This window comes from Ranitomeya variabilis, chromosome 4 (genome assembly GCF_051348905.1).
Source record: "Ranitomeya variabilis isolate aRanVar5 chromosome 4, aRanVar5.hap1, whole genome shotgun sequence".
Classification (NCBI taxonomy): Eukaryota; Metazoa; Chordata; class Amphibia; order Anura; family Dendrobatidae; genus Ranitomeya; species Ranitomeya variabilis.
Genome location: NC_135235.1, coordinates 475,056,455 through 475,082,176, shown reverse-complemented (window position 1 = coordinate 475,082,176; position 25,722 = coordinate 475,056,455). Strand labels below are relative to the sequence as shown.

The 25,722-nt window shown below is 50.6% G+C and overlaps 1 protein-coding gene across 4 annotated transcripts in view; it reads right to left on the bottom strand.

The window, feature by feature from the left end:
• The window catches only part of AANAT (aralkylamine N-acetyltransferase), an 88,463-nt gene that overhangs the window by 58,766 nt on the left and 3,975 nt on the right, over positions 1-25,722 (bottom strand). Inside the window, exon 1 of one of the 4 annotated variants that reach the window (XM_077251822.1) lies at positions 14,425-16,465. The exons of the other annotated variants lie outside the window; for them this stretch is intronic. The gene's annotated coding sequence lies outside the window, so the exon portion shown is untranslated. Of the gene's footprint in view, positions 1-14,424; positions 16,466-25,722 lie in introns of those variants that run through there. 4 annotated transcript variants of the gene reach the window in all.

The window sequence follows — 25,722 nt, the reverse complement described above, 5'->3', positions numbered from 1 at the left end:
ACACAAGTGACTATGTGTATGACTCCTGACCATCGGGAGGTGATTCGCTTTCTTGTATTGTATAACTTGCATGATGTCTTAGTGCTTGGATTGCCATGGTTACAAACTCATAACCCAGTCCTTGACTGGAAAACTATGTCTGTGGTAAGCTGGGGATGTCAGGGGGCTCATGGGGAGGTACCTTTGGTTTCCATTGCTTCATCTACTCCCTCTGAGGTTCCGGCATTTTTGTCTGACTACTGTGATGTTTTTGAGGAGCCTAAAATTAGTTCTCTCCCTCCTCACAGGGATTGCGATTGTGCTATAGATTTGATTCCTGGCAGCAAATTTCCTAAAGGTCGCTTGTTCAATCTGTCAGTGCCGGAACATGCTGCTATGCGAGAGTATATTAAAGAGTCCTTGGAAAAGGGACATATTCGTCCTTCCTCTTCCCCTTTAGGAGCAGGTTTTTTTTTCGTGGGTAAAAAGGATGGCTCCCTGAGGCCTTGTATTGATTATCGGCTGTTGAATAAGATCACAGTCAAATACCAGTATCCTTTGCCACTATTGACTGATTTGTTTGCCCGTATTAAAGGAGCAAGGTGGTTCTCTAAGATTGATCTTCGGGGTGCGTATAATTTGGTGCGGATTAAACAGGGAAATGAGTGGAAAACTGCATTTAATACGCCCGAGGGCCATTTTGAGTATTTGGTAATGCCTTTTGGTCTTTCTAATGCCCCTTCAGTCTTTCAGTCCTTTATGCACAATATTTTCCGTGAATATCTGGATAAATTTATGATTGTGTATTTGGATGATATTTTGATTTTTTCGGATGACTGGGAGTCGCATGTTCAACAGGTTAGGAAGGTTTTTCAGGTTTTACGGGCCAATGCTTTGTTTGTAAAGGGTTCAAAGTGTATTTTTGGGGTTCAGAAGATCTCTTTTTTGGGGTATATTTTTCCCCTTCTTCTATTGAGATGGATCCTGTCAAGGTTCGGGCTATTTGTGATTGGACGCAGCCTACGTCTCTGAAGAGCCTTCAGAAATTCTTGGGCTTTGCTAATTTCTATCGTCGATTCATAACTGGTTTTTCAAGTGTTGTTAAGCCACTCACTGATTTGACTAAGAAGGGTGCTGATGTTGCCAATTGGTCCTCTGCGGCTGTGGAGGCCTTTCAGGAGCTTAAGCGCCGCTTTTCTTCTGCCCCTGTGTTGCCCCAGCCTGATGTTTCACTCCCTTTTCAGGTCGAGGTTGATGCTTCCGAGATTGGAGCTGGGGCGGTTTTGTCGCAGAGAAGTTCCGATTGCTCAGTAATGAGACCATGTGCGTTCTTCTCTCGAAAATTTTCGCCCGCCGAGCGAAATTATGATGTTGGTAATCGGGAGCTCTTGGCTATGAAGTGGGCATTTGAGGAGTGGCGTCATTGGCTTGAGGGTGCCAGACATCAGGTGGTGGTCTTGACTGATCACAAGAATCTGATTTACCTTGAGTCTGCCAGGCGTCTGAATCTTAGACAAGCGCGCTGGTCGTTGTTTTTATCTCGGTTTAATTTTGTGGTCTCATATCTGCCAGGTTCAAAAAATGTGAAGGCAGATGCCCTTTCTAGGAGTTTTGAGCCTGACTCTCCTGGTGATTCTGAGCCTACGGGTATCCTTAAGGATGGAGTGATATTGTCTGCTGTCTCCCCAGACTTGCGACGTGCTTTGCAGGAGTTTCAGGTGGATAGGCCTGACCGTTGTCCGCCTGGGAGACTGTTTGTTCCAGATGAGTGGACCAGTAGAGTCATTTCGGAGGTGCATTCTTCTGCGTTAGCAGGCCACCCTGGAATCTTTGGTACCAGGGATTTGGTGGCCAGGTCCTTCTGGTGGCCTTCCCTATCTCGGGATGTGCGTACTTTTGTGCAGTCTTGTGATGTTTGTGCTCGGGCCAAGCCTTGCTGTTCTCGGGCCAGTGGATTGTTGTTGTCTTTGCCTATTCCAAAGAGGCCTTGGACGCACATCTCTATGGATTTTATTTCGGATCTCCCGGTTTCTCAGAAAATGTCCGTCATTTGGGTGGTGTGTGACCGTTTTTCTAAGATGGTTCATTTGGTACCCTTGCCCAAATTGCCGTCTTCATCGGAGTTGGTTCCTTTATTTTTTCAGAATGTGGTCCGTCTACATGGTATTCCGGAAAACATCGTTTCTGATAGTGGACCAGTAGAGTCATTTCGGAGGTGCATTCTTCTGCGTTAGCAGGCCACCCTGGAATCTTTGGTACCAGGGATTTGGTGGCCAGGTCCTTCTGGTGGCCTTCCCTATCTCGGGATGTGCGTACTTTTGTGCAGTCTTGTGATGTTTGTGCTCGGGCCAAGCCTTGCTGTTCTCGGGCCAGTGGATTGTTGTTTTCTTTGCCTATTCCAAAGGCCTTGGACGCACATCTCTATGGATTTTATTTCGGATCTCCCGGTTTCTCAGAAAATGTCCGTCATTTGGGTGGTGTGTGACCGTTTTTCTAAGATGGTTCATTTGGTACCCTTGCCCAAATTGCCGTCTTCATCGGAGTTGGTTCCTTTATTTTTTCAGAATGTGGTCCGTCTACATGGTATTCCGGAAAACATCGTTTCTGATAGGGGATCCCAGTTTGTGTCTAGATTCTGGCGGGCGTTCTGTGCCAGGATGGGCATTGATTTGTCTTTTTCGTCTGCATTCCATCCTCAGACGAATGGCCAGATGGAGCGAACTAATCAGACCTTGGAGACTTATTTGAGGTGTTTTGTGTCTGCTGATCAGGATGATTGGGTCGCCTTTTTGCCATTGGCAGAGTTTGCCCTCAATAATCGGGCCAGTTCTGCCACTCTGGTTTCTCCGTTCTTTTGCAATTCAGGGTTTCACCCTCGTTTTTCATCTGGCCAGGTGGAGTCTTCGGATTGTCCTGGAGTGGACACTATGGTGGATAGATTGCATCGGATTTGGAGTCATGTGGTGGACAATTTGAAGTTGTCTCAGGAGAAGACTCAGCAGTTTGCTAATCGTCGTCGTCGTTTGGGTCATCGTCTTCGTGTTGGGGACTTGGTGTGGTTATCTTCTCGCTTCGTCCCTATGAAGGTCTCTTCTCCTAAGTTTAAACCTCGGTTTATAGGTCCTTATAAGATTTTGGAGATTCTTAATCCTGTATCTTTTCGTTTGGACCTACCAGCTGCTTTCACTATTCATAATGTCTTCCATCGGTCGTTGTTGCGGAGGTATGAAGTACCGGTTGTTCCTTCTGTTGAGCCTCCTGCTCCTGTGCTCGTGGAGGGGGAATTGGAGTATGTTGTGGAGAAGATTTTGGACTCTCGCGTTTCCAGACGGCGACTTCAATATTTGGTTAAATGGAAGGGATACGGTCAGGAAGACAATTCTTGGGTGACTGCCTCTGATGTTCATGCCTCTGATTTGGTTCGCGCCTTTCATAGGGCTCGTCCAGATCGCCCTGGTGGTTCTCATGAGGGTTCGGTGCCCCCTCCTCAAGGGGGGGGTACTGTTGTGAATTCTGTTTGTGGGCTCCCTCTGGTGGCTACTGGTGGTACTGGCTGACTTCTGTCCCTTATTTCCAGTTCACCTGTTCCCATCAGGAAATGGGAGTTTCCTATATAGTCTGGCTTCTCAGTCATTCTAGTGCCGGCTATCAATGTTACCAGAGCTCCTCTGTTGCTTGCTACCTGCTCCTAAATCTGCTGATTCAGCTAAGTTGGATCTTTAGTATTTTTTTTGTATGTTTTGTCCAGCGTGCATTTATATGAATCTTGCTGCTGGAAGCTCTAGAGAACTGAAATGACCACTCCGGTGTCATGAGTTGATATCGGAGTTAAGGTAATTTCAGGATGCTATTTTGTAGGGTTTTGAGTTGATCGCGAAGTCCTCTTTTGTATTTTCTGCTATCTAGTTAGTGGGCCTCTCTTTGCTAAACCTGTATTCATACTGCGTACGTGTTTTCCTCTCAACTAACCGTCATTATATGTTGGGGGCTGCTATCACTTTTGGGGTTTCCCTGGAGGCAAGCCAGGTCTGTGTTTTCCTCTATTAGGGGTAGCTAGATCTTCGGCTGGTGCGCGACATCTAGGGATAAAACGCAGGTATGTTCCCCGGCTATTGTTAGTTGTGCGTTAGGTTCAGCATCGCGGTCAGCTTAGATTCCATCATCCTAGAGCTAGTCCTGTTATTTACTACTTCCCTGCCATTGGGAATCATGACACATAACACTGATCCCAGACTTGGACACTCTGAAGAGCTGTTCACTTTTCCATTTATAGATTTGGCCTTCTCGCCCGGTCCAATTGAAGCTGGGCAAGATGATATTGCATGTAGCAATGCCCTAATATTTGAGCAGCCAACGTCACACTAAGGCGATGGTGGGAAAGTGTCACAAAAGGTGGACGATGATGAGACCCAATTTCCAGATCATCAGGCGGAGGACCAGGGTGCATAAGTGGAAGATGAGGTGGTGGATATTATTATTAGTCCTTTTTATAGCGCCATTTATTACATGTGAAGAAGCGGAATACATAGACAAGTACACTGAATATGAGCAATACAAGTCACACGCAAGTATAGAAGGAGAGAAGACCCTTCCCACGAGGGCTCACAGTCTACAGAGGATGGGTAAGGATAGAATAGTGGAGGGTAGAGCTGGTCATGCAGTGGTTCAGTCGACTGAGGATCACTGCAGGTTGTAGGCTTGTCAGAAGAGGTGGTTCTTCAGGTTTGTTTTTAATGTTTCCATGGTAGGCGAAAGTCCGATGTTTTGGGGTAGAGAGTTACAGAGTATGAGTGAAGCACGGGAGAAGTCTTGTATGCAGTAGTGGTAAGAATAGATAAGAGGGAAGTAGAGAAGGAGACCTTGAGAGGATCGAAGGTTGCGTGTAGGTAAGTACCAGTAGACCATGTCACAGATGTATGGAGGAGACAGGTTGTGGATGGCTTTGTATGTCATATTTTTAGGGTTTAGAGAGGGGAGGCTGGGGAATAATGGTGAGACAGGTGTATTTGTCGTGCAGCCGAATTTAGGATAGATTGGAGTGGTGCTAGAGGGGAGGCCAGAGAGTAGGTTGCAATAGTCGAGGCGGGAGATGATGACGGCATGCAAAAGCGTTAAAGCTGTTTTTTAGTAAGGAATGTACGGATCCATGAAATATTTTTGAGCTGCAGTCAGCAGGAGGAGGCAAGAGCTTTGATATCTGGCTTGAAAGAGAGGGCATAGCCGAGGATCACCCCGAGGCACCGAGCATATGGAACTTGTGAAATTGAGCAGCCATTGACATTGAGGGATCTGTCTGGTGAAGGGGTAGAGTGAGATGGGTGAAAGATAATGCATTCTGTTTTGTCCATGTTCAGTTTTAGAAAGTTAGCAGAAAAGAAGGATGAAATAGCGGAGAGACATTGTGGCATTTTGGTCAGGAAGGAGGTGATGTCAGGTCCAGATAGGCATAGCTCCCAACTGTCCCTCATACTGCAGGACTGTCCCGATTTTGAGGCTGTGCCCCGCAGTCCCACACGGGACTCTACTTGTCCCGCACATCCAGCAGGAGAAGCAGCCGACACGCCCCTTGTATTAGGCCACACCCATCCGTATTTTCTTCTTCCGGGGCGGTGGTTTAGAGAGGGAGGGAGGAGAATCTGAGGTACGTGTGTGTGTGTGTGTGTGTACTGTACACATACAGTGTTAGTCATAGGCACAGTATATATATATATATATATATATATATACAGTTAGGTCCATATATATTTGGACAGAGACAACATTTTTCTAATTTTGGTTATAGACATTACCACAATGAATTTAAAACAAAACAATTCAGATGCAGTTGAAGTTCAGACTTTCAGCTTTCATTTGAGGGTATCCACATTAAAATTGGATGAAGGGTTTAGGAGTTTCAGCTCCTTAACATGTGCCACCCTGTTTTTAAAGGGACCAAAAGTAATTGGACAATTGACTCCAAGGCTATTTCATGGACAGGTGTGGGCAATCCCTTCATTATGTCATTCTCAATTAAGCAGATAAAAGGCCTAGAGTTGATTTGAGGTGTGGTGCTTGCATTTGGAAGGTTTTCCTGTGAAGTGAACATGCGGTCAAGGGAGCTCTCCATGCAGGTGATACAAGCCATCCTTAAGCTGCGAAAACAGAAAAAACCCATCCGAGAAATTGCTACAATATTGGAGTGGCAAAATCTACAGTTTGGTACATCCTGAGAAAGAAAGAAAGCACTGGTGAACTCATCAATGCAAAAAGACCTGGGCGTCCACGGAAGACAACAGTGGTGGATGATCGCAGAATAATCTCCATGGTGAAGAGAAACCCCTTCAAAACAGCCAAGTGAACAACACTCTCCAGGAGGTAGGCGTATCAATATCCAAATCTACCATAAAGAGAAGACTACATGAAAGTAAATACAGAGGGTTCACTGCACGGTGCAAGCCACTCATAAGCATCAAGCATAAAAAGGCTAGACTGGACTTTGCTAAAAAACATCTAAAAAAGCCAGCACAGTTCTGGAAGAACATTCTTTCGACAGATGAAACCAAGATCAACCTCTACCAGAATGATGGAAAGAGAAAAGTATGGTGAAGGCGTGGTACAGCTCATGATCCAAAGCATACCACATCATCTGTAAAACACAGCGGAGGCAGTGTAATGGCTTGGGCATGCATGGCTGCCAGTGGCACTGGGTCACTAGTGTTTATTGATGATGTGACACAGGACAGAAGCAGCCGAATGAATTCTGAGAGACATACTGTGTGCTCAGATCTAGCCAAATGCAGCAAAACTGATTGGTCGTCGTTTCATACTACAGATTGTGAGGCTGTGGCCTCTGATACTGCTAGGGGGCGCTGTTTGTTCTCCCCAGAATATGCATGCAGACGGATGAAGTCCATAGGTGTGCATGAGAGTCACGGATTTCCAGTCCGGGTTTTCCATGTGGCTGAAGGCCACAGGTTTGTGTGTGTTTAAAAACCCTGCAGTAAGGGGTATAGGTGTGTCAGGTGTCTGGCCAGGTCAGGCCAGGTGTGCGAGGTGCACGTCAGTGTCAGTCTGGTGTGTGCTGGTCTGCAGTGTGCATGGAGGCACAGGCCAGCAGAGCCAGCACCCAGGGCAGCTGATAGCCTGGCACCCGCAGCGTACACAGAGATGCAAGTCGTCCATGGTACTGGTCTCAGATGTGGACAGTCCTGTGCCCGGAGGTGGATGTCCTGTACCCGAAGGAGTCGGATGTGGACAGTCCTGTGCCCGGAGGTAGATGTCCTGTGCCCGTAGGAGTCGGATGTGGACAGTCCTGTGCCCGGAGGTGGATGTCCTGTGCCCGTAGGAGTCGGATGTGGACAGTCCTGTGCCTGGAGGTGGATGTCCTGTGCCCGTAGGAGTCGGATGTGGACAGTCCTGTGCCCGGAGGTGGATGTCCTGTGCCCGTAGGAGTCGGATGTGGACAGTCCTGTGCCCGGAGGTGGATGTCCTGTACTCGAAAGAGGAATAGCATGTGCAACGATTGCAAACAGGTGAATATGGTGCCCGGCTGCTATCCGGAGGATATCCTGAACTGTGTATGACTGTTTGAGTAAAGAGTCTGTAAAGAGACTGTGATACAGCGATGCAGGACACCCACGAGAACTAGTCAGAGAAGGGCTGGCGTGTGTAGTGTCTGCAACATATGAGGCTGTGTGTATGGAGACGTATAGAGACTGTGAGATGGCGTGCGGTCACCCAGGGAAACTGGACAAGGGAAGTCTGGCCTGTTTAGGGACCGCAAATCTAAAGCCATGTGATATGTATTACTTTGAACTGGTGTAAACTGGTCACTGATATTATCCACTTGTCATGCTCGCGCCCAGACTGGTTGGTGCGGGCGTGCGGGGGAGTGTGGCCCCACTGTGCCACAGACCAAACCTTCCTGGAAGGGGCGTAACTAAGTAGCTTCCTAGGTGTTCGCTGGAGCCTCTGATGGTGAGGTCAGACTTGTGCAATAGGAAGCTACCAGGTACCACTCCAGGGTGGAGTCTGGTTGTGGCTGCTGATCCCACCGGGGAACGGAACATAGACAAGCAAGCGGGCACGGCTGGCACATAGGCAGGCAGACGGGTACAACAGGAACACTGTCAGGCAGGCGGGCACGGCTGGCTCCCTGGTAGGCAGGTGGGCACGGCTGGCTCTCTGGAAAGGCAGGCGGGCACGGCTGGCTCACTGGCAGGACTGGTGGACAAGACTGGTACACTGGAAGAACCGGTAGGGACCGGTCTGCAGGCAGGTATATAGAACGGGTAAGAACCTGTTCAGACACGAGGACCTAGGAATAAGTAGATAAAGACCGCAAGAGCGGATGCAGAGCGAAAGCACAGGAGCTAGAGCCAAGAACAGAAATGCAGGAGGCGGAGCCAAGTGCAGACAGGCAGGAGGCGGAGCCAAGAGCTGGAGGCGGAGCCAAGTGCAGACAGGCAGGAGGCGGAGCCAAGAGCTGGAGGCGGAGCCAAGTGCAGACAGGCAGGAGGCGGAGAGGTAGAACCGCAAGGAGCGGAGCCAGGTAGAACCGCAAGGAGCGGAGCCAGGTAGAACCGCAAGGAGCGGAGCCAGGTAGAACCGCAAGGAGCGGAGCCAGGTAGAACCGCAAGGAGCGGAGCCAGGTAGAACCGCAAGGAGCGGAGCCAGGTAGAACCGCAAGGAGCGGAGCCAGGTAGAACCGCAAGGAGCGGAGCCAGGTAGAACCGCAAGGAGCGGAGCTAGGTAGAACCGCAAGGAGCGGAGCTAGGTAGAACCGCAAGGAGCGGAGAGGTGCTGCGGGAGGGGTCTCTGCAGCAAAGCTGAGCAGAGCCACAAAGAATGTGGAGAGAAGCTGCAGCAAGGGATAACTGCAACAGCAGAAGATAAGCAGAGTACAAAGGAGCAGAAACGCAGAAGTGAGGAGCAGTGGTAAAGTAACAAAGGTTCAGAGTAGGCAGAGCTGCAAGAGTGCGGAGTGAAAGCAGACTGAGAATACAAGGAAAGACAACAGGGAAGGAAGCCAAAGACTAGGAGACCGAGGTAAGACTAAGTGCAGACAAGGCAATGGAACAAGACACAAGGACAAAGACACTGGGACCAGGATATTCTGCCTCCTGGTGGGCGGACAACAAGACCAAGGAAATAACACAGAGAATCCTCCAGAGAGGGAGTAACTCAGAGCAAGGCCAGGCAAACTCAGAAGCAAGACACTAACTGAGCTAACACATTGCACAGGCCCAGAACACTGGGTGGAGCTGAACTAAATACTGGAGGTCTCCTGGCAATTGGTCAGGAACAGATTGGACAGATGCACCTGATTCCTATAAGAACCAGAGAGTTCAGGCGCCGCCCCTCTATACACAGAACTATGAAGCATGCAGAGAGCAGAGACACAGAACATGGAGCTGGCAAGAAACAGAAACCACATCATGGCCTGGAGCAGTGGGTAAGATAGTGTGAGAAATGCGAGGCCATGCCGTGATGCCAGCAGAGTTGTTACACCACTGAAGTTATATGCATTTATGTGAATTGGACTTTAATGCTGTGAAGAAAAACATTAAAAGAGACTTTTGTGTTTGAATTTGTGGGTCACTGCTTCTTCACTGCGTACGATGCTACTGCAGCTTTACAAGATGGACAATGACCCAAAACATAAAGCCAAAGCAACCCAGGAGTTTATTAAAGCAAAGAAGTGGAATATTTTTGAATGGCCAAGTCAGTCACCTGATCTCAACCCAATTGAGCATGCATTTCACTTGTTAAAGACTAAACATCAGACAGAAAGGCCCACAAACAAACAGCAACTGAAAACCACCGCAGTGAACGCCTGGCAGAGCATCAAAAAGGAGGAAACACAGTGTCTGGTGATGTCCATGAGTTCAAGACTTCATGCAGTTATTGCCAACAAAGGGTTTTCAACCAAGTACTAAAAATGAACATTTTATTTAAAATTATTGAATCTGTCCACTTACTTTTGGTCCCTTTAAAAACAGGGTGGCACATGTTAAGGAGCTGAAACTCCTAAAACCCTTCATCCAATTTTAATGTGGATACCCTCAAATGAAAGCTGAAAGTCTGAACTTCAACTGCATCTGAACTGTTTTGTTTAAAATTCATTGTGGTAATGTCTATAACCAAAATTAGAAAAATGTTGTCTCTGTCCAAATATATATGGACCTAACTGTATATATATATATATATATATATATATATATATATATATATATATATATATATATATAATTTATATACTACAGCAGTTATGGAGAACCAGTAGATAGTGGTGTTATCTGAATGCATGCAGAGTTCGAAGAGCTAGGCAACATTGCAATGTGCAGGATCTGTGAGGCAGGAGTGTGGACAGCGACAGGTGGTGAAATCTTTGCCTGCATTCTAAGAGCTGCGGGGACACATCTACAGCCCCGACTGTACACTGGCATCATCATGTGGGGCCATTATACAGTACGGAGCACTGTGTTGCCATTATACAATATTGAGCATCATGTGTGGCCATTATCCAGTATGGAGCATCATGTGTTGCCATTATACTGTATGCAGCATCATGTATGGCCATTATACAGTATGGAGCACTGTGTGGCCATTATACAGTATTGAGCATCATGTGTGGCCATTATACAGTATGGAGCACTGTGCGGCTATATTTTTTCTGTTTGTAATTATTGTTTATGAAACAGTGTGATCAGCAGTGCTAAATGGGTGTGGTTGGGGCGTGGATATGGGTGTGACTAGTTGTAAAATGGGTGTGGTCAGGACATGGCCTAAAATTTGCCGCGGCGCCCCACTACCTTTATCCCTCTTTACCTTCTTCAAAACTTGGGAGGTATGGATAGGTAGATCTGCATTTCATCGCCATAGAGCCGATATTGTAAACTGTGGAATTCTATGAGCTGTCCCAGGCCAAAGGTGCAGATGGAGAAGAGTAGGGGTCCTAGAACTAAGTGGAGCGGCCCCCAAACGCAGGGCAGCGGGGTACTCGGTACCGGGTCTCTCGGTTCTAGGAATGTCACGGTGGCCCGACCCGGTCCGTGGCCCTGCTAAGGGGCGCCCAATAAAAGGTGTAGATAATGGTGTAGGTTGCAGTAAATGACGAGGACACAGGGTTGCAGTCTCTTTACCTCTTTACTGAAGGCTTCGGCATCCACAATCCAGAGCACTGCCAACAGGGCTGGCTGAGACCGGCCGGTCCGAGGGCACATCCAGAGTTCCCTTTGCAGGTGGAAATCAGTAGCCTTCCTACTAGCGCCTGGGTGTTGTAGTACCTCCCTGCTGAGCACCACGGGATAGTCCTCACAACTGTCGTGTATGTTTCTGTTCTCTCTCTCAGTCCCCCAGATGGTTTGGATAGGACGCACCCGTATGACGGGGTAGGCCTGGAGTTATTTTATAGGGACCCTAGAGACGCCCCTCTCCCACAATTGCCTCCGTTGTCTTCATTAGGTGTAAAAAGTGAGACAGCCAACCGAAAGTTAACTGCCCTGCCGTAGTTCAAAGTAATGCGTAGAGCTTATTACTTCCTCGGCGTTCCGGCCGCCGGCTACGCGCCTCAGAAGGATGTTGCTGATCTTGGAGCACGACTCCTTCTGGTTTTATCTCCTTTGTGCTGTGATCTCGTTTCTCACTTCTCCACAATATACCTCGCTTCATGTCCTTTCTTAGGATGCCGCCGCAATGAGGTGCAGGTACGGCTCCATAACGATCTGTCCTTTTGCCAGGCCTCTGTCAGGATCCCACCCCTGACAGGGACCCCCCTGAATCTTCCCAAGTAACGCTCTCCTCTCACTAGATGTTACCTGGGCAAAACCCAGTCAGCTTCTTCTCTAACTTCCTATCCAACCCCCCGATTTACCAGAGTGTGAGGAGTGGCCTAATACATAGAACCTTTTGCTCCCCCTGGTGGCCGGAGTGTGAAGTGTAATGTGTGACTGTGATACCTGGTCAGGTGAACTCTTTTAGTGCAATCAGACGTACCATCACTCCCCTTAGCGGCAGAGCGACGTTACTGCAACGACCAGGACTCTGGGGCGCTGCACAAGCCTTGGGGAACACTAACAGACAGGGTGCAAGTTGAGGAGGTGGTGTGAGAGAGGGAGACACTGAATGTCCCTGTAACACCAACACAACGGAAGTTGTCAGTGCTGTTAGGTGTTCCCGAGTCTGGATGTTTTTTAAAGACTCTGCTGATAACCACAAACAGTCCATTTGTACAACATGGAATGCCCGCATCAATATGGCTCTCAAAAATACCAGCCTGACCACCACCAGCATGATCAGGCACATGGCAGCAGAGCACCCAACTTTTCTGCCCGAACCCCAGGGTCTAGGAACAGTGTCTGCAGGCGATACCACTGCTTCTTCTGCTGTTGTGCGTGCAAGCCAATACCCTGTTCATGATGCATGCGAAGAGGCCTCCTGCCCTGCATCTGTCATTGCACCCACTCAACTAGCACAATCAACAAGCACCTCCACATCCTGGTACCAGTGCAGCGTTCATTTGTCCCTACCCCAGTCTTTGTAACGTAAGTAAAAATATGGAGCCAATACCCTACAGGCCACACTACACAATTCCCACATTTCTCTACTGCTTGCACTTTAAATGTTTCCTTTTAGACTGGTGGAGACTGATTTTTTTATGCAACTTTATTGCGTCGCCCGTCACAAAGTACTCGGTCCCCACCCGCCACTATTTCTCCCTCTGTGCCTTTCCAGCATTACAGAAGCACGTGTCCCACAACATTACCAGGGCCCTCAAGCATGCTGTTACTGGGAAAGTCCACCTAACCACAGACACGTGGACAAGTGCTTGTGGGCAGGGATGGTACAACTCGCTGCTGCCACACTGGGTTAACATAGTGGAAGTCCGGACCCAGTCAGACCTTGTGAGACCATGTCACAGATGTATGGAGGAGACAGGTTGTGGATGGCTTTGTATGTCATAGATAGGGTGTGGAACCATAGGCTCTGGGAAATAGGAAGCCAGTGAAGGGCCTTGCAGAGAGTAGAGGCTGTGGAATAACGGTACTTTGGATGGAACACGTCCTCATGACGCCGAGAATTGTGGGACCTACACCAATCTGGGTTGCCCCCAGTCTACAGTTCCTGCACATCATTCTCCTCCTCTTCAGTCTCCATCTCTGAAATGACCAAATCAGTCACAAGCTAGAAGCACTGCAGCACTGCCTCAGCTAAGCGGCAACAGGCAGTGCTGAAGATAATATGCTTAGGTGGCAAACCGCACAATGCTGAAAAGTTGTGGACAGCTCTGAAAGATCAGGCAGATCTGTGGCTGACACCGCTGAACCTACAGCCAGCCATGGTTGTGTGTGACACTGGCCAGAACCTGTTGCTGGCTCTGAGGCGATGCAAGCTCACACACATACCATGCCTGGCCCATGTGCTAAACCTCGATGTTCAACGGTTTCTCAAAAGCTACCCATAGCTGCCGGATTTGCTTGTAAAAGTACGATGCCTGTGTGCCCATTTTAGAAAGTCAGCTACAGCTTCAGCTGCCCTTGCCATGCTTCATCAGCGTTTGCAGTTTCCGGCTCACCGACTGGTGTGTGATGTCCCCACATGTTGGAACTGTACACTGCATAAGTTGGAAAGGATTTGTGAACAAGAGAGGGCAGTTGTTGACTACCAACATCAAAAAGGGCGGTGGTATTCAGTTCGGACTCCACACATAAGACCTCAGGAGTGGACATGGATGTCAGACATATGTACTACAAAACTTTGAGAACTCCATCAAGATGGTGAGCGGCGGACACGCCATAATTAGCATCACCATTCCACTTCTGTGTTCTAATAATTAGAATAATAATTATCGTTATTTATATTGCGCCAACATATTCAACAGCGCTTTACAGTTTTTCAAACAATACAGTCATAAGTAACAATAATACAATAATTATAGCAAAATAAAGCGCCCCTGCTCATGAGAGCTTACAATCTACAATGAGGTGGGGGAGATATAAAGTACAGGTGTGTATTCACAATGATGTATTTACATTGATGGTCCAGCCATCTTCAGGGAGTGGGGGGTGTGATGCAGTGACCCATGTTACAGTCAGGGGGCGCTGTATGTGCTCCTGAGGATACGCATGTGGAACGCCTGACAGGGCCGTGGGATACTCGGTACTGGGTCTGGTACTTAAAGGGGATGTGTCACAGCGGCGGCGACCCGGTCCATGGCCCTGGGCGCCCAAGTAAAAGGGACAGTCTTTAAAGGGGTATGGATAAAGTTTGCTCGTGACGCCACCTGTGGTACTCGGTCACGGGTGATCGACGCTGCTTAAAGGGGTCCTCTGGTGGTGATGCTACTGCAGCAAAGATGGTATCGCTTCCCACAGGTGAAGCAGGGTCCCCAGGGCTCCCGGTGTGTTTGGCCAGAGTAGTGTGGTGCCAGAATAAACAGAGGACACAGGATTGCAGTCTCTTTACCTGTTTTACTGAAGGATTCAGGCAGCCACAGTCCAGGGTACCGGATCACAGGTGCAGGTATGGTCCGGCCAGCTTGGTAGCAATTCTGGAATCCTCTTTACCAGGTGGGGTTGGAAATCTTTCAACTAGCGCTGTGGTGTAGACCCTTGCTGCTTTTGGCCTCACGATACTTCCCTGTCCCCCTTGTTGGTAGGACACTACCCGTATGACAGGTAGCTGGAGCCTTTTTACAGGATCTCTATCATGATCCGGGCTCTATTTGCTACTTTGTCCTCAGGTGTCAATGATGGGCAGGTGACTTGCAATCCAGCTGTCCCGCCAGTTTCTGCTGTGAGACGGAGAGTACTTCACAACCTCGGGCTTCCTTCTACCGGTACTCAGCGTGGAGGAAGCCCAGTCACAGCTTCTCTCCAGCTATTCACTCTCCTGCGTTCTACTTCCCCACTCAGTCTCTTTACAGACTGATCTGCTTTCTCTTTGCTCTTCCCAGGTGCGGCAACACCTCATGTGGCTGCATGGCCCCCTCTTACTCTCTCTGACTCTCCGTCTGTCTCCTCTCACTCCACTCTCCTCTCACTGACTGGCTAACTCCTCCTCCAGACCAGAATATATATCTATATCTAGGGAAGCTTCCCTGAAACTGGGTTCAGAGCTCCCCCTTCTGGCCTGGAGTCAGAACACTGTTGTATGTGCTGAATACCTGATAAAGGGATCCTTCCTTGCTTCCAAGCGTGATATCACTCTCCCCATAAGGAAAGCAATGCCATTGTAACAACCAGGAACCTGGGGTGTTACACGTGGAGGCGTATCTGTAATGGTGATAATGAAACAGTGTCCGGCATGATTGTAAATGGCCGGTATGTGTCGCGGAGGGAGTCTGCACTGTAAGCCTGTAGTATTGTTGTTTTGGGACCTGTAGTCCCACAAGTATTTGTATAGTTAAAAGGGAGGCTTGCAGGGTTAGTCGGAGAGCTGGGTGGGACTGGCTAACCACACACACCTCCCACCTATGTGAGCGCCAAACATGCAGGGCGGGGACCCAAGCTCCCGCCGAGCAAACCCGGAAATGCTCGAGTACCGCAAGTACAGCGATGCTCGGGAGAATAAAGAGCATTACCAAGTATGCTCGCTCATCACTAGTCTTTACTCCATCATTGTTTTCAACTATCAACTGTATTGGAATCCATGATGCTGATACAGTTGAATGTGGGGCAGAGCTAGCACTGGATCTTGGCCCCTCTGACTCACAGGCCCCATAGCGGTCACTGGCTGGGAGTCTCTGGGGGAGTGGGGGCCCTAGGCAAATGCCTAGTTTGCCTGACCTAACACCTCTTAGACTAAGTGGAGTGCTAGGCAAAAGTCTAAAGCGGGGCCTTAAACGCTCACATATTGCTCCATCGCACAGAAACATTTCAATTGTATTTACATGAGCTGAGTTCAGGCTGTTAAACGAGCATGATTGAAAATATTGTTGGTTGACACTTGTTTCCAGACCTGTTTACACCGGCTGAGGAAGAATAATGGGCACAGAATGATCACTAGTAGATCAATCTGTATCCATACAGTATCATGTTACCAGCAGCATATCTGCAGTTTTCATCGGCGATGTGCTGCTGAAAACAATTTTTGTTCCGCCATAAACAATCCAATTACTCGATGAATAGGCTGCATTTTGCTTTTTTAGTAAAGTCCTCCAAAAGGTGACCATTACTGACATGTCCGTGCTACATGCAGGTGACCATTACTGACATGTTGGTGCTACATCAAGGTGACCAATACTGACATGTCAGTGCTACATCAAGGTGACCAATACTGACATGTCGGTGCTACATCAAGGTGACAATTAGGCTGCCGTCACACTATCAGTATTTGGTCAGTATTTTACATCAGCATTTGTAAGCCAAAACCAAGAGTGGGTGATAAATGCAGAAGTGGTGCTTATGTTTCTACTAGATGGTGGCCCGATTCTAACGCATCGGGTATTCTAGATTATGTATTTATGTATGTATATAGCAGCCACATAGTATATAGCACAGGCCACGTAGTATATAGGAGCCATGTAGTATATAGCAGACAAATACTACGTGGCCTGTGCTATATACTATGTGGCTGCTATATACATACATATTGTAGAATACCCGATGCGTTAATACAGGCCACGCAATATATAACAGTGGCCATGCAGTATATAACACAGCCACGTACTATATAACACAGCCCATGCAGTATATAGCAGCCACGCAGTATATAACACAGGCGATGTAGTATATAACACAGGCCACGCAGTAAATAATACTGGCCACGTAATATATAGCACAGCCCACGCAGTATATAGCAGCCACGTAGTATATAACACTGCCCACGCAGTATATAACAGTGGCCACGTAATATATAGCACAGCCCACGCAGTATATAGCACAGCCCATGGAGTATAGAACACAGCCCACATAGTATATAACACTGCCTATGTAGTATATAGCAGCCACGCGGTATCTAACACAGCACACGTAGTATACAGCAGTGTGGGCACCATATCCCTGTTAAAAAATAATTAAAATAAAAAATAGTTATATACTCACCCCCTAGGACCCACCGAAGCTCCGGCGATACGCGTGCGGCTGCCGCCATCTTCCGTTCCCAGGATGCATTGCGAAATTACCCAGATGACTTAGCGGTCTCGCGAGACCACTAAGTCTTATGGGTAATTTCGCAATGCATTGCCGGGAACGGAAGATAGCGGCCAGCGCGAGCGGCTCGGCGGACTACGGAGGGTGAAAATAGCAGGTTTGGTTTTTTTATTTTTAATATTACATGTTTTTACTATTGATGCCGCATAGGCAGCATCAATAGTAAAAACTTGGGGACACACAGGGTTAATAGCAGCGGTTACGGAATGCGTTACCCACGGCATAACGCGGTCTGTTACCGCCGGCATTAACCCTGTGTGAGCGGTGACTGGAGGGGAGTATGCGGGCGCCGGGCACAGACTGCGGGGAGCAAGGAGCGGCCATTTTCTTCCAGACTGTGCCTGTCGCTGATTGGTCGTGGCTGTTTTGTTGCGACCAATTAGCGACTTGGATTTCCATGACAGACAGAGGCCGCGACCAATGAATATCCGTGACAGAAAGAGAGAAGGACAGACAGACAGAAAGACGGAAGTGACCCTTAGACAATTATATAGTAGATATACGTTTCCTCTATTTGTTCCACTCCTGGTTTTGGCTTACAAATACTGAAGTAAAATACTGACCAAATACTGAACGTGTGACGGTAGCCTTACTGACATGTCGGTGCTACATCAAAGTGACCATAACTGACACGTCGGTGCTACATACAGGTGACAGTGACCTGTGCCGGCCGTTACTGAAACTTCGGTGCTACATACAGGTGACAGTGACCTGTGCCGGCCGTTACTGACACGTCCGTGCTTCATACAGGTGACGGTGACCTGTGCCGGCCGTTACTGACACCTCCGTGCTTCATACAGGTGACGGTGACCTGTGCCGGCCGTTACTGACACCTCCGTGCTTCATACAGGTGACGGTGACCTGTGTCGGCCGTTACTGACACGTCGGTGCTACATACAGGTGACGGTGACCTGTGCCGGCCGTTACTGACACGTCGGGGCTACATACAGGTGAAGGTGACCGGTGCCGGCAGTTACTGACACGTCGGGGCTACATACCAGTGACGGTGACCTGTGCCGGCCCTTTCTGACACGTCGGGGCTACATACAGGTGACGGTGACCTGTGCCGGCCGTTACTGACACGTCGGTGCTACGTACAGGTGACGGAGACCTGTGCCGGCCGTTACTGTCACGTCGGGGCTACATACAGGTGACGGTGACCTGTGCCGGCCGTTACTGACACGTCGGGGCTACATACAGGTGACGGAGACCTGTGCCGGCCGTTACTGACACGTCGGGGCTACATACAGGTGACGGTGACCTGTGCCGGCCGTTACTGACACGTCGGGGCTACATACAGGTGACGGAGACCTGTGCCGGCCATTACTGTCACGTCGGGGCTACATACAGGTGACGGTGACCTGTGCCGGCCGTTACTGACACGTCGGTGCTACATACAGGTGACGGTGACCTGTGCCGGCCGTTACTGACACGTCGGGGCTACATACAGGTGACGTTGACCTGTGCCGGCCGTTACTGACACGTCGGTGCTACATACAGGTGACGGTGACCTGTGCCGGCCATTACAGACACGTCGGGGCTACATACAGGTGACGGTGACCTGTGCCGGCCGTTACTGACACGTCGGGGCTACATACAGGTGACGGTGACCTGTGCCGGCCGTTACTGACACGTCGGTGCTACGTACAGGTGACGGAGACCTGTGCCAGCCGTTACTGTCACGTCGGGGCTACATACAGGTGACGGTGACCTGTGCCGGCCGTTACTGACACGTCGGGGCTACATACAGGTGACGGAGACCTGTGCCGGCCGTTACTGACACGTCGGGGCTACATACAGGTGACGGAGATCTGTGCCGGCCGTTACTGTCACGTCGGGGCTACATACAGGTGACGGTGACCTGTGCCGGCCGTTACTGACAGGTCGGGGCTACATACAGGTGACGGTGACCTGTGCCGGCCGTTACTGACACGTCGGGGCTACATACAGGTGACGGTGACCTGTGCCGGCCGTTACTGACACGTCGGGGCTACATACAGGTGACGGTGACCTGTGCCGGCCGTTACTGACACGTCGGGGCTACATACAGGTGGCGGTGACCTGTGCCGGCCGTTACTGACACGTCAGGGCTACATACATGTGACGGTGACCTGTGCCGGCCGTTACTGACAAGTCGGGGTTACATACAGGTGACGGTGACCTGTGCCGGCCGTTACTGTCACGTCGGGGCTACATACAGGTGACGGTGACCTGTGCCGGTCGTTACTGACACGTCGGGGCTACATACAGGGGACGGTGACCTGTGCCGGACGTTACTGACACGTCGGGGCTACATACAGGTGACGGTGACCTGTGCCGGACGTTACTGACACGTCGGGGCTACATACAGGTGACGGTGACCTGTGCCGGCCGTTACTGACACGTCGGGGCTACATACAGGTGACGGTGACCTGTGACGGCCGTTACTGACACGTCGGTGCTACATACAGGTGACGGTGACCTGTGCCGGCCGTTACTGACACGTCGGGGCTACATACAGGTGACGGTGACCTGTGTCGGCCGTTACTGACACGTCGGGGCTACATGCAGGTGACGGTGACCTGTGCCGCCCGTTACTGACACGTCGGGGCTACATACAGGTGACGGTGACCTGTGCCGGCCGTTACTGACACGTCGGGGCTACATACAGGTGACGGTGACCTGTGCCGGCCGTTACTGACACGTCGGGGCTACATACAGGTGACGGTGACCTGTGCCGGCCGTTACTGACACGTCGGGGCTACATACAGGTGACGGTGACCTGTGCCGGCCGTTACTGACACGTCGGGGCTACATACAGGTGACGGTGACCTGTGCCGGCCGTTACTGACACGTCGGGGCTACATACAGGTGACGGTGACCTGTGCCGGCCGTTACTGACACGTCGGGGCTACATACAGGTGACGGTGACCTGTGCCGGCCGTTACTGACACGTCGGGGCTACATACAGGTGACGGTGACCTGTGCCGGCCGTTACTGACACGTCGGGGCTACATACAGGTGACGGTGACCTGTGCCGGCCGTTACTGACACGTCGGGGCTACATACAGGTGACGGTGACCTGTGCCGGCCGTTACTGACACGTCGGGGCTACATACAGGTGACGGTGACCTGTGCCGGCCGTTACTGACACGTCGGGGCTACATACAGGTGACGGTGACCTGTGCCGGCCGTTACTGACACGTCGGGGCTACATACAGGTGACGGTGACCTGTGCCGGCCGTTACTGACACGTCGGGGCTACATACAGGTGACGGTGACCTGTGCCGGCCGTTACTGACACGTCGGGGCTACATACAGGTGACGGTGACCTGTGCCGGCCGTTACTGACACGTCGGGGCTACATACAGGTGACGGTGACCTGTGCCGGCCGTTACTGACACGTCGGGGCTACATACAGGTGACGGTGACCTGTGCCGGCCGTTACTGACACGTCGGGGCTACATACAGGTGACGGTGACCTGTGCCGGCCGTTACTGACACGTCGGGGCTACATACAGGTGACGGTGACCTGTGCCGGCCGTTACTGACACGTCGGGGCTACATACAGGTGACGGTGACCTGTGCCGGCCGTTACTGACAGGACGGGGCTACATACAGGTGACGGTGACCTGTGCCGGACGTTACTGACACGTCGGGGCTACATACAGGTGACGGTGACCTGTGCCGGCCGTTACTGACACGTCGGGGCTACATACAGGTGACGGTGACCTGTGCCGGCCGTTACTGACACGTCGGGGCTACATACAGGTGACGGTGACCTGTGCCGGCCGTTACTGACACGTCGGGGCTACATACAGGTGACGGTGACCTGTGCCGGCCGTTACTGACACGTCGGGGCTACATACAGGTGACGGTGACCTGTGCCGGCCGTTACTGACACGTCGGGGCTACATACAGGTGACGGTGACCTGTGCCGGCCGTTACTGTCACGTCGGGGCTACATACAGGTGACGGTGACCTGTGCCGGCCGTTACTGTCACGTCGGGGCTACATACAGGTGACGGTGACCTGTGCCGGCCGTTACTGACACGTCGGGGCTACATACAGGTGACGGTGACCTGTGCCGGCCGTTACTGACACGTCGGGGCTACATACAGGTGACGGTGACCTGTGCCGGCCGTTACTGACACGTCGGGGCTACATACAGGTGACGGTGACCTGTGCCGGCCGTTACTGTCACGTCGGGGCTACATACAGGTGACGGTGACCTGTGCCGGCCGTTACTGACACGTCGGGGCTACATACAGGTGACGGTGACCTGTGCCGGCCGTTACTGACACGTCGGGGCTACATACAGGTGACGGTGACCTGTGCCGGCCGTTACTGACACGTCGGGGCTACATACAGGTGACGGTGACCTGTGCCGGCCGTTACTGACACGTCGGGGCTACATACAGGTGACGGTGACCTGTGCCGGCCGTTACTGACACGTCGGGGCTACATACAGGTGACGGTGACCTGTGCCGGCCGTTACTGACACGTCGGGGCTACATACAGGTGACGGTGACCTGTGCCGGCCGTTACTGACACGTCGGGGCTACATACAGGTGACCTGTGCCGGCCGTTACTGACACGTCGGGGCTACATACAGGTGACGGTGACCTGTGCCGGCCGTTACTGTCACGTCGGGGCTACATACAGGGGACGGTGACCTGTGCCGGCCGTTACTGACAGGTCGGGGCTACATACAGGTGACGGTGACCTGTGCCGGCCGTTACTGACACGTCGGGGCTACATACAGGTGACGGTGACCTGTGCCGGCCGTTACTGTCACGTCGGGGCTACATACAGGTGACGGTGACCTGTGCCGGCCGTTACTGTCACGTCGGGGCTACATACAGGTGACGGTGACCTGTGCCGGCCGTTACTGACACGTCGGGGCTACATACAGGTGACGGTGACCTGTGCCGGCCGTTACTGACACGTCGGGGCTACATACAGGTGACGGTGACCTGTGCCGGCCGTTACTGACACGTCGGGGCTACATACAGGTGACGGTGACCTGTGCCGGCCGTTACTGTCACGTCGGGGCTACATACAGGGGACGGTGACCTGTGCCGGCCGTTACTGACAGGTCGGGGCTACATACAGGTGACGGTGACCTGTGCCGGCCGTTACTGACACGTCGGGGCTACATACAGGTGACGGTGACCTGTGCCGGCCGTTACTGTCACGTCGGGGCTACATACAGGTGACGGTGACCTGTGCCGGCCGTTACTGACACGTCGGGGCTACATACAGGTGACGGTGACCTGTGCCGGCCGTTACTGACACGTCGGGGCTACATACAGGTGACGGTGACCTGTGCCGGCCGTTACTGTCACGTCGGGGCTACATACAGGTGACGGTGACCTGTGCCGGCCGTTACTGTCACGTCGGGGCTACATACAGGTGACGGTGACCTGTGCCGGCCGTTACTGACACGTCGGGGCTACATACAGGTGACGGTGACCTGTGCCGGCCGTTACTGACACGTCGGGGCTACATACAGGTGACGGTGACCTGTGCCGGCCGTTACTGACACGTCGGGGCTACATACAGGTGACGGTGACCTGTGCCGGCCGTTACTGACACGTCGGGGCTACATACAGGTGACGGTGACCTGTGCCGGCCGTTACTGTCACGTCGGGGCTACATACAGGTGACGGTGACCTGTGCCGGCCGTTACTGACACGTCGGGGCTACATACAGGTGACGGTGACCTGTGCCGGCCGTTACTGACACGTCGGGGCTACATACAGGTGACGGTGACCTGTGCCGGCCGTTACTGACACGTCGGGGCTACATACAGGTGACGGTGACCTGTGCCGGCCGTTACTGACACGTCGGGGCTACATACAGGTGACGGTGACCTGTGCCGGCCGTTACTGACACGTCGGGGCTACATACAGGTGACGGTGACCTGTGCCGGCCGTTACTGACACGTCGGGGCTACATACAGGTGACGGTGACCTGTGCCGGCCGTTACTGACACGTCGGGGCTACATACAGGTGACGGTGACCTGTGCCGGCCGTTACTGACACGTCGGGGCTACATACAGGTGACGGTGACCTGTGCCGGCCGTTACTGACACGTCGGGGCTACTGTTGTGAATTTGGATTCTGGGCTCCCCCGGTGGCTACTGGTGGAATTGAACTTGTGACATCATCTTCCCTGTTCACCTGTTCTGATTAGATCTGGGTGTCGCTATATAACCTGGCTTCTCTGTTAGATGCTTGCCGGTCAACAATGTTATCAGAAGCCTCTCTGTGCTTGTTCCTGCTCCCAGACATCTACTAGATAAGTTGGACATTCGTCCATGTTTTGTTTTTGTATTTTGGTTCCAGTTCACAGCTGCAGTTTCGTTACTGTGTCTGGAAAGCTCTTGTTGATCAGGAATTGCCACTCTGGTATTATGAGTTGATGCCAGAGTCCTAAAGTGATTTCTGGATGTGTTTTGTTAGGGTTTTCTACTGACCATGAAAGTATGCTTTCTGTCTTCTGCTATCTAGAAAGCGGACCTCAAATTTGCTAAAACTATTTTCCTGCTGCGTTTGTTGTTTCATCTCATATCACCGCCAATATATGTGGGGGGCTTCTGTCTCCTTTTTGGGCATTTCTCTAGAGGTGAGTCAGGTCTTATATTTCCCTCTGCTAGCATTATTTAGTTCTCCGGCCGGCGCTGGGCATATAGGGATAAAAAGTAGGACATGCTACCTGGCTACTTCTAGTTGTGCGGTAAGGTTTAGTTCATGGTCAGTACAGTTACATCTTCCAAGAGCTTGTTCCTATTGAGGCTTATGCTAGTTCTCTGGCCATGGAGATCATGATAGTTTGACCGGCCCACTAAAGGGTTAAAATCCTTGGCTGAGAAAGGAGAGAAATAAGAAGTCTGCTGAAAATTTTTTTTTTTTTTTTTTTTCTCTAGTAGTTAGTGTGCTCTTAATTGGATCACTTGCCAGTCTGTCTATGCTGCAGTCTTTCTTTTTTTTCTCTCTCCTTCTAATCTTTGAATGGCTCTATGTTCACCTGTCTATAATGGATCTACAGAGTGTAACTGCAGGTTTGAATAATCTCGCCACGAAAGTACAAAGTTTGCAAGATTTTATTATTCATGCTCCGGTATCAGAGCCGAGAATTCCTTTGCCGGAATTCTTCTCAGGGAATAGATCTAGCTTTCAGAATTTTAGAAATAATTGTAAGTTATTTTTGTCCCTGAAATCTCGTTCTGCTGGAGACCCTGCACAGCAGGTTGGGATTGTGATTTCCTTGCTCCGCGGCGACCCTCAAGATTGGGCTTTTGCATTGGCACCAGGGGATCCTGCGTTGCGCAATGTGGATGCGTTTTTTCTGGCCTTGGGCTTGCTTTATGAGGAACCTCATTTGGAACTTCAGGCAGAAAAAACTTTGATGTCCCTATCGCAGGGGCAAGATGAAGCTGAAATTTACTGCCAAAAATTCCGTAAATGGTCTGTGCTTACTCAGTGGAATGAGTGCGCCTTGGCGGCTACTTTCAGAGAGGGTCTTTCTGATGCCATTAAGGATGTTATGGTGGGGTTCCCTGTGCCTGCAAGTCTGAATGAGTCCATGACAATGGCCATTCAGATCGATAGGCGTCTGCGGGAGCGCAAACCAGTGCACCATCTGGCGGTGTCCACTGAGAAGACGCCAGAAAACATGCAGTGTGATAGAATTCTGTCCAGAAGCGAGCGGCAGAATTTTAGACGGAAAAATGGGTTGTGTTTCTATTGTGGGGATTCTACTCATGTTATATCAGCATGCTCTAAGCGTACTAAAAAGCTTGATAAATCCGTTCCCATTGGCACTTTACAGTCTAAATTTATTTTGTCTGTGACCCTGATTTGCTCTTTGTCATCTATTACTACGGACGCCTATATCGACTCTGGCGCCGCTTTGAGTCTTATGGATTGGTCCTTTGCCAATCGTTGTGGGTATGATTTAGAGCCTTTGGAGACTCTTATTCCTCTGAAGGGGATTGACTCCACCCCATTGGCTAATAATAAACCACAATACTGGACACAAGTGACTATGTGTATTAATCCGGATCACCAGGAGACTATTCGTTTTCTGGTGCTGTATAATCTACATGATGATTTGGTGCTGGGATTGCCATGGCTGCAGTCTCACAACCCAGTCCTTGACTGGAGAGCTATGTCTGTGTTGAGCTGGGGATGTAAGGGGACTCATGGGGACGTACCTTTGGTGTCCATTTCATCATCTATTCCTTCTGAAATCCCTGAGTTCCTGTCTGATTATCGTGACGTCTTTGAAGAACCCAAGCTTGGTTCATTACCTCCGCACCGGGAGTGCGATTGTGCTATAGATTTAATTCCGGGTAGTAAATACCCAAAGGGTCGTTTATTTAATCTGTCTGTGCCTGAACATGCTGCTATGCGAGAATATATAAAGGAGTCCTTGGAAAAGGGACATATTCGTCCATCGTCATCTCCCTTAGGAGCCGGTTTTTTCTTTGTGTCAAAAAAAGACGGCTCTTTGAGACCATGTATTGATTATCGGCTTTTGAATAAAATCACGGTTAAATATCAATACCCATTGCCGTTGCTGACTGATTTGTTTGCTCGCATAAAGGGGGCCAAGTGGTTCTCT